This window comes from Erinaceus europaeus, chromosome 7 (genome assembly GCF_950295315.1).
Source record: "Erinaceus europaeus chromosome 7, mEriEur2.1, whole genome shotgun sequence".
Classification (NCBI taxonomy): domain Eukaryota; kingdom Metazoa; phylum Chordata; class Mammalia; order Eulipotyphla; family Erinaceidae; genus Erinaceus; species Erinaceus europaeus.
Genome location: NC_080168.1, coordinates 128986564 through 128998901, shown reverse-complemented (window position 1 = coordinate 128998901; position 12338 = coordinate 128986564). Strand labels below are relative to the sequence as shown.

At 47.8% G+C, this 12338-nt stretch overlaps 1 long non-coding RNA gene across 2 annotated transcripts in view; it reads right to left on the bottom strand.

Annotated features, from left to right (window-relative positions):
- The window catches only part of LOC132539537 (uncharacterized), a 144949-nt gene that overhangs the window by 21522 nt on the left and 111089 nt on the right, over window positions 1-12338 (bottom strand). For both annotated transcript variants that reach the window (XR_009550890.1, XR_009550894.1), the window contains exon 4: window positions 957-1092. This is a non-coding gene — a long non-coding RNA (uncharacterized LOC132539537). The remainder of the gene's footprint in view (window positions 1-956; window positions 1093-12338) is intronic.

Sequence of the window (12338 nt, the reverse complement as noted above, 5' to 3'; positions counted from 1 at the left end):
AGAGCCAGGTCACATCCTTCACAAGGCAGTCAAGGTCCTTAGGCACCTGGCTCAAACCAACCTCCCCATCCACATCTCCCACCATACACTGGGTCCTCAGTCAAAAGGCATTGAATAGAAGAACGTGGAGAAGTAATGACAGAATCTGGAACTCCCACCTTCTGTGCCCCATAACAATCCTGAGTCCATACTCCCAGAGGGATAAAGAACAGGAAAGCTTGTAGGGAAGGGTTCCTACTTCATGACTCCTGTTCATTAATCATTTTGTTCTGCTTTATATCTTACTGTGTGTCTCAGACACCAAATTGCAGATACTACTATGATTCCAACCTGACTTCCCTGGACAGACGAGCTCACCAATGTGTCCTGAAACCCCTCCTCCCAGAGCCCTGCCCCACTAGGGAAAGACAGAAAAAGTCTGGGGGTGTGGACCCACCTGCCAACACCCATGTGCAACAGAGAAGCAATTATAGAAGCCAGATCTCCCACCTTCTGCTCCCCATAAAGGTCCATGCTCCCAGAGGGATAAAGAATAGGGAAGCTCCCAATGGAGGGGGTGGGATGCAGATCTCTGGTGGTGGGAACTGTGTGGAATTATACCCCTCTTATCTTATGGACTTGTGGATCATAACTGAATCAGTTAAATGAATAAATAAATAAAACGAAAGAAAGAAAATGCTTTGTCACTTTGGATTTAGTGCAGTGTATTCCACCAGTGCAAAAAACTCTGGAGGAGGGAGATGGAGGGTGTGGAGAGAGTCTTGGGGGCTTGGTATACTATGGTATAAAGCATGTAGGCTGGGGGCCAGAGTGTACTGAAGACCTCTTGCACACGGAGGGAGAAATCGTGCCCACTTGTCAACGACTATATTATAAACCATTGATCCACCACCCCACTAAACTGAAAGATCAAGTTCTGTCTGGCTAGGAGATAGCTCACCCAGTAGAGTACATACCTTATCCTGCAGGAAGCCCTGGGTTGGAGTCCCGGCCGCACATGGGAGCACCTTGCGCGGAACTGGGAGGGCTGCGGGGATGTTGGAACAGGACTGACATGTCTCTCTTCTCTGTGTGTCTCGCTCTTCCTTCTTTCTAGATGTGAAGAAGAACAGAAAAGAATAAAGAAGAAAAACTCTGGCCTGGGGAGCCACTGAGTGGTGTCGTGCAGGCATGAGACCCCCCCACCCCTGAGATCATTCCCGGCACCAGGCTTTAAAGGAAAGAGACAGAGAGACAGAGAGAGAGTGTTTCTTCTCTCTGTTTCTCCTCTCTCTCTCTCTTTCTCTGTGTGTGTGTGTGTGTGTGTGTGTGTGTCTGTTTCTTCTCTCTCTCTCTCTCTGCATTACATATGCCAGAGAGCTTCTCTGGTATTCTCATTCTCTCTCTTGTCTTTAAATTTATGTATTTTATTGTTTTTCTCACCACTTCTGTCACCAAAGGTCTGTGTCCCTGTCCCCACCCCCACAGATAACCACTATAGTTCTCCCATAGTCTTGAAAATAGGCCATTTTGTTTTTTCACATTTGTATGTTCAACTCTCTGTGTTCTGCCTCTGAGTGAAGCCATTCTGTCCTTGTCCTTTCCCTCCTGACTTGCTTTACTGAGTATCATCTTCGCCAGTTCCACCCACTTTACCCCAAAGGACACAATATCATCTTTTTTATTGCTGCATAATACTCTGTTGAGTATATGTCCCATAACTTTTTTTATGCAGTCATCTGTCAAAGGACATTTGGTTGTTCCTAGGTTTTTGCTGTTGTGAATAAAGCCGCTGTGAACATGCGAAGAAGTGTGCTCTATTTCACGGTGACAATGCTGGACAGCCCTGCCAAGCACTGAGGCACAGCTGCCCGCGGTGGCCGTCCGGCCCCTCACGCTGACTGTGTGGCTTCAGCTCTCCTTTTTCAGGCCTGACTGTCCTCACTGATGCCACAAGGCACAGAAGACTTCAACAATGACCATCCACTGGTAAAAGGGAAGGCTAAGGCGGCCAGAGAGGTGTCTCTGTGGGTAGATTGCACGTTTTCCCAGACATGAGGCCCCAGGCTCAGTCCCCAGCATTGTATGTGCCAGACTGGTACTCTGACCTCTCTCTTCTCTCTCTCTTTTTCTATATTCATATTTACTTATTACTGGGTAGAGACAGAGAGGAAGTAAGAGAGAAGGGGGAGACAGGGAGAGAGACAGAGACACCTGCAGGCCTGCTTCACCACTTGTGAAGCTTTCTTCCTGCAGGTGGGGACCAGGGGCTTGAACCTGGGTCCTTGTGCCCTGTAATGTGTGTGCCACCACCTGGCCCCTTCTCTTCTCTTCTCTCTCTCATGGGGTAAAATGACTAAAATAAATAAATAAAGATGGTGGGCTAAGATGTGCTGATTCTCCAGGCCAGACTTTATAGACGGTAGTACTTTCTGAGCAACAAATGGACTTGCTTTGGGTTCTCAGCTCTGTCTGTCTGAAGCCATCAATTCCTCCAGGGATGAGATCAGACTGCGCTCTGCTCTGATGGAAACTGACTCATCCTGCCGGGACTCAGACACGCCGGATTTGTACCACAAGTTCCTTTATGAATATGCAGCAGCAAGAAAAACCTGCCTCTGCGGTCCAGAGTACCTTTCCCCTAGATGAACGGTATATACGCACGAATGTAATGCTAGAGCTCTTGCGCAAGCGGAATTCATCTTCAAGAAGTGCTTGGGCATCTCAAGTCAGAGCAAAAAGGACTCAGCACTCAGAGACTACTGTTTCAAGGCTGTGCTAGGGCCCGACGGACTCCTGCCGTCCGTGTTCTAGAAGTGCTTGTCTGCAAACATCAGAAACTGACCCTGCCCGTATAGGGCGAGACAGAGGCGCGTCACGGTGAGGAGTCTCCCCTGAACACCCTGCGTGAGCTGGTCTGTCTCCACCGAGCTACGCTGCTTCTTTTCACGATGCTTGCTCACTGCACAGCTGACTTGCTTACTCGTTTTTCCCGTCTTCCTCACGAGACAGCTGACTCCATGGGGGCAAGGACAGTTATTTGGACTTTCTTTTGTAGTTTCTGTAAATGGATATGGGGTCCTGCCCATACAAAATACCTCCACCAGGCTGCTTCCCTGAGCCAATTTTTTCACTGTTTTTTTTTTTTAAGAGAGAAAGAGAAAGACAAAAGGAGACAAGAGAGAGGAGAGATAGCCTAGTACTCCTCCACCATCCATGGAGTCCCCCCATGTCATTCTATGGTGCTCCCATGTAGAGTTGGGGCTTGAACCCAAGGCCTTGCACCTGGTCCAGTGTCTGTTTTGCTATGTGGACTATCTCCTGGTCCTTATCCTTGTTTATAACTGTCTCCAGAATGGAGAGCAGTGCCCAGCACATGAGGACCGGCTACAAATACTGTGGGGTGGATGCACGAGTAAAAAGTAAGAGCTAAAATCGAATTAAGCTCTAGGAAGGAGAGAGGAAGAGGGGAAAACCAGTAGCCGCTCCTGGAACCTTCTCGGTAGACACTCAGCACAAGCAGCAGCACTTACCCCGGGTGTGGGCCCCAAGTCCCCATGCCTAGGGTAGAGACTTTTAAGGCAGGGCTGTGTGGTGGTGCACGCAGCTGAATGCACACATGTGCGAGGACCCGGGTTCAAGTCCCTGGCCTCCACCTGCAGGGGAAGCTTCAAGAGCAGTGAAGCAGTGTTGCAGGTATCTCTCTCCTTCTCTGTCTTGCCCTCTCCTCTCAGTTTCTCTATGTCCTGTCAAATAATATAAAATAAAAAGGGCTGGGAAGGTAGCATAGCGGAGATGCAAAAAGATTTTCATACCCAAGGCACTAAAGTTCCCAGGTTCAATTCCCAGCACCAACAGAACCCAGGGCTGAGCAGTGCTCTGGGGTAACACACACACACACACACACACACACACACACACACACACACTAAAAGAAAGGGGAAAATGACCTCTGGGAGTGGTGTAGGTACTGACCAAGCCCCAGCAATAGCCCTGGTGGAGAAAGGAAGAAATTAAAAAAGGAAGGAAGGAAGGGAGGGAGACAGGGAGGGAGGAAGGGAGCAGACTTTGATGGTTCGTATAAAGATCCCAAGTCCACCCTAGACCCTGGTATTGGAGGCTTGGGATGGGCCACTGAGCCAGGTTCCCTGTGGGCAGAAGTCCACTGCTCTCCACCAGAGTGGTTTCTTTTCTCAGAAACCTACCAGGTACATAGAGCAGGTAAAGCTTGCTTTGCCCAAGCTAGAGAAATAGCTCACTTGGTTAGTGTGCTGCTCTGCCATGTGTAGGACCCAGGTTCAAGACCAGCTCTCACCACACTGAAGGAAGCTTTGGTGTTGCGGTCACTTTCACTCTTTCTGTGCCTCTCTGCCTCTCTATTTCTATTTCAAAAATAAATTTGTTTGGGGGGAAGGTGGTGAAGCATCCAATTAAGTGAACATATCGACGTGTATAAGGACTTGGGTTCAAGCCCCACTCCCCACCTGCAGGGGGGATGCTTCATGAGAAGTACAGGATGTCTGCAGGTCTCTCTCTCTCTCTCCCTCTCTCCCTCCCCTACCCCTCTCAGTTCCTCTCTGTCCTGTCAAATAAAAATAGAAAGAAAAAAAAAATCCACCTGGAGCAGTGGATTTGTAGCTCAGGCGCCAAGCCCCCGCGCTAACCCTGAAGGCGATATATATGAAAAGATAAGACAAACAATAAATTTGCTTGCCTCATATATTTTCCTGATATTTCCAGGGGCTCCACCTGTGGTTCTTGCCCATTAAGAAGCATCACTGGCCCAAGAAGACAGGTAGCCTCAGGGTCTGCAGGCGTGATTTATCTACTTCCTGTCTCTTTATCCCAGTACCTCTTTGTGTGTGCATTTGTTTCTTATTTTCTAGTTCATGAATTAAACATACATCTACTTTACACTGGAAAATGTGTGCTTTCACTTAGCTCAGCTTCTTTGTTTTCTGTAAAGCCGCATCTGCAGGACTCTGTGGGGAGCATTGCTGGTGGTCCACCCAACAGTCACTCGGGGCTGCAGCTTGGCAGCCCCAGGGAGGTGTCTGAGGGGACACCTGCAGGTGGGGACACTTGCGCCTTTGCCCAGGACTGGACTAGAAGTGACACACAACCCCAAGCTGGGCTATTCTTCTTCTAGCGTTTGCCCTTCTTCCGTAGCCAGTCAACAGCGTCAGGTTGAGCCTGATGTCAAGTTTTGAGACTTCCTTTGAATCTGGAGAGGTGGCAGTCGTTGACTATGTGGGTCATAGTCTGTCTGGAGCCGCAGGGGCAGTTTGGGTCATCTCTGGCTCCCCAGCGATGGAACATAGTGGCGCACCGGATGAGAGACAATAACAAGTCTATTGGGACTTCTAGAAAGATTCTCCTCCCTGAAGACAGAGTCACATGAAGAGAAGTGTCGGGAAATTGTGCGGATGGGGTTGAGCTCAGCAGGGCTCACAAAGCAGCCTGCATTCCTGAGACTATGGCATATCTACATAATCATTGTTTTGCCTGAAAGATCCCCACCCATTCCATTCCTTTGATCTATCTTCTTTCTACCCTCAAGACCCTCCCTGCCTGCAGGGTATTATTAATCCTACCAATTAAAACCCTCGCAACAGTTGCTAAGGAAGGTTCTACTTTCCCAGCCCACTTTTGCCTTTCTCTGCCCCTTTCCTAGCCATTTCTGTTTCCGACTTGCCACTTTCGGGTCTGCCTTTTAAAAGCCTTGGCTCTCTGCTCAATAAAGATATTGCATTGCCTCACCGCGAGCTTAGTTCATGAGTCATCTCCCGCGAGTCACTGAGTGAGTAGCAGCCCAGGCTGGCTCCGGTCGGGTTCTCTACAACCCAGAGAGTACGTCCCCCAGAAGAGGCACCCCCATGCTAGCCCAGCAGAGAAGGACTTGTATTTTCTTTTAATATTTATTTATTCTCTTTTGTTGCCCTTGTTGCTTTTTTATTGTTGTAGTTATTATTGTTGTTGTTATTGCTGTCATTGTTGTTGGATAGGACAGAGAGAAATGGAGAGAGAAGGGGAAGACAGAGAGGGGGAGAAAGATAGGCACCTGCTTCTCCACTTGTGAAGCGACTCCCCTGCAGGTGGGGAGCCGGGGGCTCGAAATGATATCCTTATCCTTACACTTGGCACCATATGCACTTAACCCGCTATGCTACCGCCCGACTCCCGAAGGACTTGTATTTTTGTTTGCTTGGTTTTTGGTTTTTTGTTTGTTTTTCGGCCCCAGGGTTATCACTGGGGCTCCGTGTCTGCATTACAAATCTAGTGCTCCTGGTAGCCGTTTTTCCAGTTTTATTGGATAGGACATCGAGACCTTGAGAGAGGAGGAGGAGAAAGAGGGGGAGAGAAAGACACCTGCAGGCCTGCTTCACCACTTGTGAAGCGACCCTCCTGTAGGTGGGGAGCAGGAGATGGAACCTGGATCCTTGTGCGGGTTACTACTAATGCTTAACCAGGAGTACCACTGCCTGGCTTAATGTGAGCTTAATGTGCAGCTTGGCGATACGAGAATCCGGCATGAAGCCCAGCCAGTCTATCTTGGCGTTACTCTCGATCGCACTCTGTCATTTCACAAACATCTCATAAAAACTGCAGCAAAGGTGGGCGCGAGGAATCACATCATTGCAAGACTGGCCAGCTCCTCATGGGGCGTGAGCACTTCCACAGTATGATCATCATCTCTGGCATTATGCTATTCCACTGCAGAATACTGTGCCCCAGTATGGTTCCGGAGCCCCCATGTCCACTTGGTCGATTCCAAATTATATTCCTCCATGAGGATCATTTCTGGAACCATCCGTTCCATCCCGGTTCCATGGCTGCCAGTTCTTAGCAACATCGCCCCGCCAGATATTCGTCGGGATGCAGCAGCATCTAAGTTCATTTCCCACATCTACGCTCGACCAGACCTGCCAATATACGCGGATATCTTCGCCCACCCTGTCCAACGCTTGACATCTCGTCACCCAATCTGGTCCCCTATGCCTACACTGAACTTCTCTGTTCCAGACTCTTGGAAACAGAGTTGGCAGTCAGCTGAGGTAAAGAACAAACACCTCATCACAGACCCCTGCAAGCGTCAACCCGGCTTTGACCTAGCACGTTATGACTGGGCCCTCCTCAATCGCTATCGAACAGGCCATGGCCGGTGCGCCGCTATGTTCCATCACTGGGGAGCCAGAGACGACCCGAACTGCCCCTGCAGCTACAGACAGACTATGACCCACATAGTCAACGACTGCCACCTCTCCAGATTCAAAGGAGGTCTCGAAACTTTACATCAGGCTCAACCTGACGCTGTTGACTGGCTACAGAAAAAGGGTAAACGCTAGAAGAAGAAGAACTGCCTGGCCACCAAGAGGAAAGCTTTTGTAACCTGCAGACCTGCTGCACGATTTGTGACGTGTCCCCCTGCAGGTGGGGAGCCGTGGCTTGAACCCAGGCTCTTGAGCACGGTGATATGTGCACTCAATCTGGTGTGCCACTGCCCAGTCCTCAGCATTGCACTTTTAAGACTGAGGGCCAAGCACCAAGAGATAACTCATCCTGGTAGAGCACAGGCCTTACCATGCATGAGGATCTGGTTCAAGTCCCAACACTACCTGGGAGAATCATGGATAGTACATGGGCAACTCCACAGACAATGGAGAGATGTCCTGATGTTTCTTCTCTCTCTCTCTCTCTCTCTCTCTCTCTCTCTCTCCCTCTCCCTCGCTCTCTCCCTGTTTCTCTCCCTCTCCCCTCTATCTGAAGTAAAAAATAATGATCAAATTCAGCCAGGATCAGTGAAATCACACAAGTACAAGGCCACCCCCCAAAATGAGTAAGATTGATAAGCATGCAGCCGCCCCCTATCATGGAAGGCAAGGAGACAAGGCAGCTAGCTCCCAGCACTCTCAGCTGCATTTTTAAAACCAAATGTCTGGGAGTTGGGTAGTAGCACAGCAGGTTAAGCGCAGGACCAGAGTAAGGATCCAAGTTCAAGCCCCTGGCTCCCCACCTGCAGGGGAGTCGCTTCACAAGTGGTGAAGCAGGTCTGCAGGTGTCTGTCTTTCTCTCCCCCTCTCTGTCTTCCCCTCCTCTCTCCATTTCTCTCTGTCCTCTCCAACAATGATGACATCAGTAACAACAACAATAATAACCACAACAATAATGAAAAACAACAAGGCAGCAAAAGGGAAAATAAATAAATATAAAACAATTTTTTAAAATGCCCAAGGGCTTTAACTCCACACCTGGAAGTTAAGGAGTCACTTTTAAAGATTTTATGGCACGGAATGCCAAGGCTGAAACTGTGATGGCCATGACTTGGCATATCCGTATTGTCAGGGTGCTGCTTGAGTCACTTTACCTTGCCGCCCAGTGAGCAGGGCCCTAGGACTTGACACTGTTGGATAGTATGCCAGCTCCCCCTGGCTTCTGCTTAACCATATGCCTATATAGGGATAGATTTAATCCCATTCAAAGCTTTGGTCTATTTACATAAATCACTTTTACATTTACATAAAGCACTCCAGGGCATTGGTGGTTCAGTGATAGGATTCTCGCCTGCTCTGCCCCCTCCGTGTCACACTCTGATTTTCACCAGTCACTTTTCTCTCCACCCTCTCTATGTCACATCCTGTTTCCACCCTACTTGGCAAGTATATATAAAGACAGCATTGTGAGTTTTACGGTACTTGAGTTTAGATTAGCTCGTCTTAGATTGTGCTGCGTCCTGCATGAATAAAGAGATAATGCCTACAGCTCAACCATAAGTCCCTGGTCGTCTGTTACCCGCCCGTGAAGCCAGCCTGGCGAAAACGACATAACCCGTCGAAAACAACATATGGTGCCCAACGTGGGGCTGGACCTGCGCAACTCCCAGATAAGTGAAGACTTTGCGTACCTACGCACTATGGTCTTCTCTTCTACTTATGAAAAGGTTTGCCAAAGCCTCTACTGTTTCATTATGAGACAGTTTCTCTGTCTCTGGAACATTTTACTCTGGGCCACGCTTTGGTTCCCTGACAGGGAACTTTGGTTTCTTATGACCGGGATCATAGAGCTTGGGAGATGCATGGAGATTTCTCCTTGGACTTTCTGGATTCCCTCTCTCATGTTTCCCGAGGAAAAGGACTACATTTTGCTCTGGGCCACAGTTTGGTTCTTTATGACCGTGATCGTAGACCTTGAGATATGCATGGGGATTTCCCCTGGGACTTTCTGGACTTCTTCTCGCATGTTTCCCATGGAGAAGGACTGCTCTAATTTGAAGAACATTCTCGAGTACCCTGGCAGTTCCCAAGTATGGAGACACGTGGTTAGTTCTACTCTCCTGATTGGATTCTTTCTTCGATGGGAAGACACTTTTAAAAATGGGTGCCTGAAACAATCTAGCAAGAACAGTCAGAAGCACCCTAAATGGAATTTTGAGGAGCTTTTTGGACTAGGACGCCCTCCGGGGACTCTTAATCCTACATGGTGAGATCTTGATAATCTGGTTCAAGTTGCGTTTCATAAGAGAATGATTTGAATGACTAAATTTTTGTTTGACATTGACTTAAAAAAAAAATGCTGGACGCAGCCATGATTTCTAGAGACATCTAGAAACAATCCAAAAAATTGTTTTTTCCCTCCTTTGATTTCTCTTTTACGTCTTGACATGAATCTGAAACGTTTAATCCTGAAAACTGTATGAGTTATGGGTGGGGCAGATAGTACAATGATTATGTTAATTATTCTCATGCCTGAGGCTTTTAACCGTGGTTCTTCTGTTTACCTTTCCACATTTTATTGAGTTTAAACTGTTTAAACAACCTTAAAATCATACTAAAAAAGACTTCCAATTATAATGGAGTTATCAATTATAGTAAACTTCTAATCTGCTACAAGTTTTGTTTGACAAGTAAGTGAATTTCAGCTGTCAAAGTCTTCACATGAAAAAGCATCTACTCAAATGGAATTCCTAGAAATCCATTTGGATCCTGTTCTCTGACATCGCCCACAAGATGAAATGACTATAACATACTACCGGAAACCAATAAGGTGACCTGGCACGACCTGAAGAAACAGATTCACAGACTCCAAAGCTCACTCTCTACAGAAAAGCAGAATTCTGGTGGCCGACATTCCCCATCGAGACAGACGTGCAGCGTTTCATCCTCTGGCATTTTCTTCTGTGGTTAGCTACTTTGGACTGACACCTCCATCGGACTTACTGGTACACGCTGCTGTGTTTCTCAAAGACTAACTTCAGCCAATTGCCTTGAGACTTTATAGACCTTGTCCCCTCGCCTGCAGGCTCTGCCCCAGAGACAGAAAACTCCCCCTCCTTATTAGGTTATGCCCACAGAGGCATGAAGCGCCCCAAGAGGCAAGAGATGCCCACAGAGACAGGAAATGCCCTTTGAGGCAAGAGATGCCCCCAGAGGCATGAAGCGCTCCCAGAGACAAGAAATGCCCTTTCGCCTGCTAGGCCTTGCCCTTTGAGGCAAGAATCATTCCCCTTGACATCACACTGGTTATTGCTGCTCGCCTATTTTGTTTTCCATGTCTTATGCCAGTTCTTTTGAAAATGCCTGTACGATACAGGTTTCTGTTCACCCCACAATCCTGATACTATGACAAATAGTTAAAAAGAAAGGGGGAGATGTTGGATAGTATGCCAGCTCCCCCTGGCTTCTGCTTAACCATATGCCTATATAGGGATAGATTTAATCCCATTCAAAGCTTTGGTCTATTTACATAAATCATTTTTACATTTACATAAAACACTCCAGGACATTGGTGGTTCAGTGATAGGATTCTCGCCTGCTCTGCCCCCTCCTTGTCACACTCTGATTTTCACCAGTCACTTTTCTCTCCACCCTCTCTATGTCACATCCTGTTTCCACCCTACTTGGCAAGTATATATAAAGACAACATTGTGAGTTTTATGGTACTTGAGTTTAGCTTAGCTCGTCTTAGATTGTGCTGCGTCCTACATGAATAAAGAGATACTGCCTACAGCTCAACCATGAGTCCCTGGTCGTCTGTTACCTGCCCGTGAAGCCAGCCCGGCGAAAACGACATAACCCATCGAAAACAACATGACACAAAGAGCTACCCAAGCTCAGAGGGCTTGAGTGACTGCTCAGAACACCCAGCGAGCAGGTAGTCAGCGCTATAAGCCTCCTGACGTGCTCTCCGAGTCAGCACTTAGCCACTACCTCAGGGGTTGTCCGTAGGATCCAGAACCGTGTGGCTGAAAGAAATGCTCCAGGTCTGCAGAAAGAGGCCACACAGCCCCAACCTCCCCAGCAGGCCGTATTCTCTCTCACTTTTTTGGTATCACACAATTCACTCCATTTTATTTTATTTTATTCTTTTTTAATTAGTGATTTAATTTGTATTTACAGAACTGAAAGATAACAGAGGTATAATTCCCCAGGGTTCCTACCACCAGAGTACTGTATCCCCAATCCCTCCATTAGAAAATGCAGTAGTTCTCCCAAGATCACAGATAAGGGTTGACTATTTCTTTTGTAATGATATATATATATGTTGCTCATTCTTTTTTTTTGAATTTTAAAAAAATATTTATTTATTCCCTTTTGTTGCCCTTGTTTTTTATTGTTGTAGTTATTGCTGTCGTCGTTGTTGGATAGGGCAGAAAGAAATGGAGAGAGGAGGGGAAGACAGAGAGGAGGAGAGAAAGATAAGACACCTGCAGACCTGCTTCACCGCCTGTGAAGCGACTCCCCTGCAGGTGGGGAGCCGGGGTTCGAACCGGGATCCTTATGCCGGTCCTTGTGCTTTGCGCCACCTGCACTTAACCTGCTGTGCTACAGCCCGACTCCCTTGCTCATTCTTTCTATGGTCCTTCCTTCTTTTCCTTTCTACGTCACAGCTACTGCTTCTGAGTGCCCTTCCTCCCCCCTCACCCCTTCTCTCTCTGGGTCCTGATGGAGTTGGACTTCAGAGCCCTCTGGTCATCTTTGGGAGTATGGACCAAAACTGTTTATGGAGAGCAGAAGGTGGGAGTTCTGGCTTCTGTCATTGCTTCTCCACTGGACATGGGTGTTGGCAGGTGGATCCACACCCCCAGCCTGTCTCTGTCTGTCCCTAGTGGGGCAGGGCTCTGGGGAGGGGAGGCTCCAGGACACACTGGGGTGTTGTCTGCCCAGGGAAGTCAGGATGGCGTCAAGTAGCATCACAACTTGGTGGCTGTGGCTTAGTGAGTTTTTGAAGAAATTCTGGTTGTGTTTTGTTAAGTTTCCAAGTCATTTTTCATTATTTTTTTTTCTAGTTTATCAGGAGAGTGATCGGCTCCTACTCCATAGCCATGCCTCCTGTTTTCTTATTTTATTTCAGATAGAGAGGGA